This window comes from Cervus elaphus, chromosome 21 (assembly GCF_910594005.1).
Source record: "Cervus elaphus chromosome 21, mCerEla1.1, whole genome shotgun sequence".
NCBI lineage: Eukaryota > Metazoa > Chordata > Mammalia > Artiodactyla > Cervidae > Cervus > Cervus elaphus.
The window spans coordinates 37,365,680-37,374,174 of record NC_057835.1 but is presented as its reverse complement, the minus strand read 5'-3'; the positions used below and the strand labels follow the sequence as shown (position 1 = coordinate 37,374,174).

The window sequence follows — 8,495 nt, the reverse complement described above, 5'->3', positions numbered from 1 at the left end:
ATATATCTCCATATAAATTTTAGAATTAGCATCTCAATCTTTGCTAAAAAGATGTGCCAGAATCTTGATTGGAATTGTAATGAATCTAAAGATCAATTTGGGGAGAGCTGACTACATAGCTCTCCTTCTATCTAGGCCTTTGTAAATTTCTGTCAGCATTGTTTTTGGTTTTCAGTGTAGAGATCTTGGTTATCCTTGGTTAAATATTTTCCTAAGTATTTGATGTTTTTTATGTTTTGTAAATGATATTTTGAAAAATGTCATTTTCTAATTGTTTCTTCCTAATATATAGAAATATAATTTATAATATTTCTGACTAATGACCTTGTATCCTGTGATCTTACATTTACTTTAATAGTTATAGGTTCTTTTGAATTTTTTATGTACACAGTCACATGAATAAAGATGATTTTCCTTCCTCCCTTTTCATTTTCTTACCTTATTTCACAGGATAGTATTTGCAGAGAGTCTAAATAACTTGCCTAAGTTTACAGTTAGTAAGAGCCAAGATTGAAACCCATGTCAGCCTGTTTCCAGAACACCATGGAACGAGTGAGGGTATATTAAAAATTTTGTGGCTGTCATTGCTAGAAAAAGCAGTTTGGGTCACACTTATTCAAGAAGGTCTTGAATATAAGGTAAATAATTTGAATTGTATTGGGTAGGTGATTAAAGATAAAGTGTTTTCAAATGTGAAAGAAATAGTAGTGGTGATTTTAGTCTTGTGTGTAGTGCGGTTTGATGGGAACCCTGCATTTTTGATTCATTCATTTCAGAATCATTTATTGAGCATGCATTATGTTTTAATAATTGTTATAGGTACTGAGGACATAAAGATGAAGATAATCTGCTGCTTAGAATAGTAGAGATTTTCAGTGATGAAGGAAAGAATTTTAGTGCAATCTCTCAGCCATGCTGCAAACACAGCTCTACGATCTTGCATAAATTAATTTCCTGGAACCTAATTATTTTCATACGTAAATATGAATAATATTACACATAATGCCTACTTTGATGAGAAATAAAAATACATGTAGTACGCTTGACCTGTATCAGACACATTTATGGTACCTATAACATTTAAGGGATTTGGAGAGCACATACAATAAGAATGAAATACCTAGCCAAACAATTGATTTTTCCACTAATCAAATGTCAGTCAGTTTTAACTGATTCCCTCCTTCAGTGATTACATCTTAAATATAATGAACGATGCTTTTTGCTCTTATAACTTGAACACTGAGATAACTGTGCTATGCACAGATCTAGTCAACATAGTAATACTCTATTCGTGCAAAGAACTCAAGAGTTAACAAAGCACATTTATTTATACCATTTTGTTTGAGTCTTCTAATAATCATACAGATGAGGAAACTGATATATTTACTCACATGGTAAGAAGCAAAGCCCAGTTCATATATTTTCCTATCTTTAATAGCGCTTCTTACTACACTATATTCAGTTCAGTTCAGTTGCTCAACCGTGTCCGACTCTTTGCGACCCCATGGACTGTAGCACACCAGGCCTCCCTGTCCATCACCAACTCCAGTGTTTACTCAAACTCATGTCCATTGAGTCAGTGATGCCATCCAACCATCATCTGTAATATAGTGTACCACCCCATATTACCTCTCATTATATCATGAAGCATGCTAGTAGTAATAACACAAAAATCACAATGAATCTTCCAATTTTTATATAGCTTATCTATATGAAGGAAGTGAGTAATTTGAAGTTGAATGAGGAAGAGAAGGCAGACAATATAGAATTTCTTGCTCTATAGTATTCCCATTGTTCTGATTTTCTTAAGTGGATTGTTAACTATATAAATTATCATTTTTCTTTATTACTTTAAGTTGCATTTGTGATTTGGCTGACATTTCTTTTTGATGTGTCTACTTGCCTCATCTATCCATGGTATGTTGTTTCTGCTTCTACTAAATTTCAGTAATTTCCTTCCCCTTTCTGATTTGCACCCACATTTTTTTCCTTATTGGGTTGTTCTCTGTTGGTAATATATCCAGTTCCTATATCTTTGCTTTCATTTTTTTCTTTGACTGAATAACTAAGTTTATTTACTTTTCTTCCTTTTCATGTTACATTATCACATGATAATTCACCAATAATTATGGCTGGTTTTACTAAACAATTATTCTGAGGTCTTATAGAAATCTAAGTTCTTAAAAAATACTGAAAACATTTTTCATAAATATGTTTTAAGAGCAAGGTACTGGAGGGTAAGTTGGGGAAATGAACATGAAGATTGACCAGATAATGTCATTTACATTTTATAGATTCACATAAACAGTTAACATTAAATAAGTTAGGAGCTGTAGCATGTAAAAACAAGAAAAAGACATGGGTCCTGAAGAGCTTACGATCTAGTGAAAGAGAAAGACAAATATATAAACAACTGCAGTACAAGACAGAATATTGTTATAACTATGGCATGAAGTGTTGAGGGAGCCCAGAGGCTGTACTAGAGTGTAGAAGTTATAGGATTCCTCAAGGTTGGAGGCAACTGATTAGCAGCTGGAGATGGAACTCATTATGCGATGCTGTCAGATTTTTTTGTTTGTTTTATTTTTGTAGAAACAGGCATCTTGAGTAAGTTTCATGGAGTAATATGGAAATGCAATGGGGAGTCATTTATTTGTACAGATATCATGGGTAGTTTTTGAAAGTGTGAAATCTGCTCCAGAGGACTGATGAATTCTGGACCTTTGCCAGAAAAAGGGAGAGCTAGAAAGCCAGAAGGAGAATCTTTCCTTTATCACAACTCAAAGTTGGGGGTGAGGACAAGAAAGGAAATTGGAGGCCAGCAATGTGACAGACCTCAGGTGATTACTACCTCATTGTAGGAATACACTGGACAAGTATTTGTGGAAAAACACAGGTCATAAAAAAAAACCCTTTCCATTCCCATTGCTTCCCCAGTTTTTTGAGAACTTTGGGATTTCAAGAAATCTAATTCTGTTATGCCATGTAATTAAAATAATCTATAAAAGTTTATGAAACTAATACATGGTGAATGCAAACATTTCAAACATTACAGTGTAAAAAAAAGTGGAATTACTATTCCTCTACACACCCACTCATACTCTCCAGTGCTAACAATTTGTTAGCACTTGGAAACATTTTCTACCATAGTCAAACACACACACATATTTTTTTCTTTCTCCAAAGAAAATTTGTGTTACTCCCACAAAATTGAGGTTGAAGTCACCATTAAAAGTGTGGGCTCTGGATTGGGATAGAATCGGGCTCAAATCCTCTCCAACTTCCTGGCTCTATGACCCTACGACTTCTTTAAACTTCATTTTTTGTGTGAAGGATAAAAATGGTATTACTTTGTAAGGCTTGAGAATCAAAATCTAGAAATCACTTAGCCCAGTGACTGAACACATAGTAAGTGTTCAATAAACACTATTATTGTCCATGGCAAGTGACCTTTCTCATTTCAAGACTAAAAATAAGAAAATCTGTTCAACAAATGTTCTTTTTTTTTTTCCCCTAAGTGTTATCTGGATTGGGAAGAACTTGCTTTTCCAAGGCAGAAAGCTGATCCAAGTGAGTTTCACGAGGCTTCTCTCTGAATCTTCAGGGCAACTCTCCCGCGTCCCCCCAACATCACTTTCCGTCTAGAAAGTGGACTTTTCAATAAAAAACTTCTGTGACTCAGGTCGTGACGAGAATGCTCAACCAGGTCTGGCTATTTACACTGTGTGCACTTTTGCTTTATCATGCAATTGCTGGGTGGCACCCTTTTAAGCTCGCCTCGCACGGTCGCGCCCCTCCATCCCCTCTTCAGAGGCGGCCGCCAAGGAAGAAGCCAATTCTCCCTGGAGCCGGGGGAGAACTGATGGACGACAGGCGCCTCCAGGGCGCAGCAGCAGACGCGGGCGTGCGAAGTGCGCCCTAGGGGTGCCGACTGCTGCTCGAGGGGCGCCGGTGGAGCGCCGACGGGTGGCTCCTCCCGGGGCGAACCTGGCACTGCGTTCTCCCCATCTTCGTGCGGGGGCATCTGCCTGGTCGTCTGCAACCTCAGATCCCACCGCCTCCACTCTGCAGCCCCGGCCGGTCCCATACGCTCGCTTTTTTGGCACTTGCCCTTTGCCCTCCCATGGAGTCATCTGTTTACTCTCCCCTCGCTTCCAGTCACCCACAGGTCACCCTCCCTGCTACTACCGTCACCCATTTTGTCCCCTCTCCCTTCTCTCCTCACTCTTCACCTCTCCCCGGGTCGTCTTCTTAAGAGGACTCCGCCGACGGAGATGCTGCAGAGTCCGCGGCCAGGGTCGGCTCCCGGGAGAACCCTCCGTCCACCTTTGCCCCCTCCCCGGGGGCGCGGGACGCAAGTTTCCGCCCCGTCCTTTCCCCAGTGACAGGACTCGGCTGCGGCCACGGCCGGGGAGGCGGAGGGAGGGACTGCCTGACTCCCGAGCCCCCTCCCCTGATCGCGAGCTCGCGCGGTCTGTGTGTCTCTAGGCAAGTGCGGAGACGCGGAGGAGAAGGAGGAGGAGGTGGAGGAGGAGGAGGAGGGAGTTGGGGGAGGATCTCCATTGAAATAAACAACCAGGCAGCAGTTATTAACACGGGAACATGGCGGCCGCAGCCTCAGCCACGGCTTCGGCGGCGAAGGTCAGCGCCGACGGCAGCCGGCACCTGACGGCGTGACCGACCCGAGCCGGTAACCGCTCCTTCCCTGGGGGCCGCGAGGGCGGGCTGGAGGCGGGGGGCGGGCGGCGGACGGGCGGGGGGCGCCGCGTCCCCACCCCCCGGCCGCGATCGCCCTTCCTGCGCCGAGCCGGGCTGAGCCGCGCGCCGCCGAGAGGGCTGTTTTGTGTGCGGGGAACCGCTGCCCCGGTGCGCGGAAAACGGGAGTTGCATCCCCGGAGAGGCGCCGTGAAGCTGGGGAGTTGGGACTTGGGGGGGGGGGGGGGGAGGGGTGGGGAGGGCGGGAAGCGGCGGGGAGACGCGGAGTCCCTGGGAGAGAAAGGAGGCGCTCCAGCGCTTTGCGAGAGCTCGGGAGACGAGTCCCGGAGCGCGAGGCGGGCGGAGGCTGCAGCCCGCGGCGCCGGCCAAGAGGTGAGAGCCGAGGCGCGGCGGAGGCCGGGGGCGCGGGCGCGGCCCCCGCCGGAGGAGCCCCGGCGCCTGCCGCCCCTGCCCGTTGCGGGTCGGCGGGGAGCGCGTCTCCTGCGCCCTCGGGGGGCGCGAGGCTGAGAGACGGGAAGGTGAAGCCCGAGAAGGTGCATTCTTTCATGGAAACGCGGAGCGACTGCAGCGCAGGGTGGGAGCCGGGCGAGGGGTGGCAGGACTCGGGAAGTGCTCGGGGGTGTGTGAAGGTGAAGCGCCTTGTCAGGGGCGGCCGGCGGGTGAGACGTCGGGAGGAGAGGGGATCCGCGGCCCGGCGGCCGGGCCCGGCCCGTGTCAGCGCCGGGGGCGGGGGGCGAGGGGCGCCGCGCGCGGACGGGAAGGAGCTGCGGCGGGCGGGGCGGGCGGCGCGCTCGGGCCGAGCAGGCCGGGCCGCGGTGGGGGCGGGGAGCCGGGGGGCCGGAGCGCGGCGGCGCCGAGCCGGGCTCGCCCCTGACTTAACTTTCTGGGTGCGGGCGTGTGTGCAGGAGGCGCGCAGGGGCCGGGGCTGGGGGCGGGAGGCGGGCCGGGAGGTTCCGGGTTGGCTCGCCAGCGCCCCCTCTTCGCTCCCCCATCTCCCCGCCCCTAAAGGGACAGGCCCTCAGGGCCCCAGGCGGGAAGCGGGAGGGGCCCTCCCAGCCGGCTCGCGACGGTCACGCCCCGGGCCCGGGGACACTGCTCTCTCGGGCCTCTGGGGGCTGCTGGGGGAGGGGGCCGGGGGTCGTCGCGGCGCGCTGGCGCTCCCCGCCCCCCGCCCCTCCGGGGAGTCCCGGAGGCGCCTCTTCCGAGATCGGGGGTGGGTCGGTCCCTGGTTAGCTGGTCCCTCCCTCTTCCCCCCTCCCCCTAGTGGTTTCCGGGGCCTGCGGGACCGAGGGGCGGGAATCAGGGACCCGAGCGTCCTGCACCGGCTCGGAGCGGGACCGGGGCTAGCGCCGTCCGGGTCTGTCACTCGTAGGGGAAACTTTCCCAAACCGGGGACCGAGCCTGAACACCCTCCTCCGTCACCTCGTCCTCTAATCCCACTCCCACTCCACCTCCTCCACTGCCTTCCCCTCCCACCGACCCGAATCTCGCAGCGTGTGACTGATGGGGCAGTGAGCCAATCGAAGGCGGGGAATTGACCTGCCGGGTGTCGGTAAGCCAATCGCGGGGACCGGAGGAAGGAAGGGGGCGGGGCTTCTTCCGGACCAGTTGGAGCGGAGTTGCAGGCAGGGCGGGGGAGTCATGGAGACGCCAAGAGCTATCCACTCTTGTACATCCCTGGTCACCCACTTCTAGATCTGTGGGGTAGTGTCACTTACAGGGCCTCCGACCCGGGGAAGCACGCAGATTGCACGAGATACTGTATTGCTTTGGTACCACCAGAGACGTTGTCTTAGACACAAGGAAGTCTAAAGGCACTTAGGATGTGGCAGTAACTGTCCGAGGCCCGTTTCTAAAATGGCATATATTGTAGTGATCGCGTTCCGAACCTCAGCGCTCGGTTTACGTGCTAAGGATCCTAGGAGTTATCTGTTTACCTCTGTCTCAGTTTCACTTAGCTACTCCAGCGTGGAGACAATGAAATTTGAAAAGCTGCTCTGAAAACGAAGGCATCGGGAAAGCTTCACGTCAATTGATTATTGGGAGTGTAAAGCATCATTGTTTGTAATGGCTTCACTGGTTCCTTGATTAATTAGAGCGCCAGTTTCCAAAGTGCACTTGGAAGTTCGGCGTTGGGATGACATTTTTAAAAAAAGTTGTAGTTTATGGTATGCATTTTTATTTTTTGGTTTTTTTTTTTTTTTTTTGCTCTTGAGTAAACAACATGAAGTTAGGAACCAAAGCATCACTGTTTGCAACCTAAAGCGTTGATATTTAAGGAGCAAGCCAGTCAAAGAATATTTGTCTACAGAAAAAAAGTGAATAAATGTAGTTTGCCAGATTACTCCCACACAAAAGATTCTTAAAAATAAATTAGTTTGCTTAAACACTAGTGAATGGTTCAGTGTGTGGGTACTTTTTTGGTGTTTGCAAGGTTAGGAGACATCTTTGGTTATTTTACACTGTTGGGTGCAGTCTAGTGACTTACTCAACTCTAACTTTTCAGAATGGGAGGATAGGTCTTTGGTTCTTTGTAAAGATCATAGGTTGCTCTGCGGGAATAGCAGTCTTTTAAAAAGACAGCAGCTGCTGCTGCTATGCTTTGTGTGTATGTGTGTGTGTGTGTGTGTGTGTGTGTGTGTTTGTGCTACTCTTTGTTGGGGAGGTTAGCGCACACTGACAGCAGCAAGACTCCTTTTCCCAACTGGAATTTGTAGAATCTTTGGGAGTTCAAAAGATGAGTAATGTTAACTTGAGAATGCATCTATTCATTTTGTGATGAGTATCCCATGAATTTAATCTTGGGACTTTTTTTTTTCTTTTTGAGGCATTTTATGTGCGTGATTACTTATGTATACTGCTTTCTCAGGCTTTTAATAACTTGGTGTTACTAAGAAAGATTTGAGGGGTCTTTTTAGGAGATTTAGGGTTTTTAGGGAACAGTGTTTACCACACTTTATCAATGTGCTCTGTGTAATAGACCGGTTTCAGATTCATAATGTGAATTCCCAATCCAGTAGAATTGTAAGTGTTCATGAAGACAGAAATTAATCGTGTTTTGTTGTAGCCCTTGAGGTGTTATTTTAGTGATACAATAGTAAAAAACCGTGAATATAAAACAAACATTTAGCTGCCAGAAGTAGGGAGAATTATAAATTAAACAGCGTTCAGCATTTGACAGCATGCAAAACCGCCCCGTCATTAGTTAATTTAGTTCCTGAAGGTCACTCTGATGTGCGCCTTTTGTATGCTCAAGAGCAACACATTATTTTACTCCTTCTCTACAATAATCCTTGAGACTGTTCTCAGATTCTTAGTGGCAGTGAGTAGCAAGTCCCCTAATGCCTGGCTAGGGGAAAAAAAAAATCCTCTCAAGCATATGGAGACATCTAGAAAAAGATGTGCGTCGTCAGCTGTGATTCCATTGTGTGCTTGCAGACTGGAGCTGAGCCTTCCTCCTCCTGGGAATTTCAGTCTTAACAGAGGAGTTGTAGATATTAGGATACTGAAGCAGAGGATAGAAAAAGAGCTCACCAATTACGAATTTAATATTTGTTAGATAGATTAGCTCTGATTTTAATCCTTCATTGGTTACACAGAATTTACATGACTTTTGCTCCGTGTTAGAGGAGCGTGTTCTGAGCAACCTAAAATGTCAGGATCAGAGGGGAACTTGGGCTGCCGTGTGAGGCCGTAAAGGGGCAGTGCTCCTTGGTTGGCTTTATCTTTAGATATATCTTTTTTTTAAATTTATTTTTTATTGGCAGATAATTGCTTTA

General features: G+C 47.4%; 1 protein-coding gene across 10 annotated transcripts in view; it reads left to right on the top strand.

The window, feature by feature from the left end:
• The first annotated feature begins 4,464 nt into the window (after positions 1–4,464).
• NCOA2 (nuclear receptor coactivator 2) overlaps positions 4,465–8,495 on the top strand; it is a 284,225-nt gene continuing 280,194 nt past the window's right edge. For 3 of the 10 annotated variants that reach the window (XM_043879380.1, XM_043879370.1, XM_043879378.1), the window contains exon 1: positions 4,541–4,690. The gene's annotated coding sequence lies outside the window, so the exon portion shown is untranslated. Of the gene's footprint in view, positions 4,489–4,540; positions 4,691–4,957; positions 5,089–5,228; positions 5,250–5,269; positions 5,291–5,907; positions 6,269–6,318; positions 6,885–8,495 lie in introns of those variants that run through there. The other 7 variants (XM_043879371.1, XM_043879379.1, XM_043879374.1 and 4 more) reach the window with 6 other exon arrangements.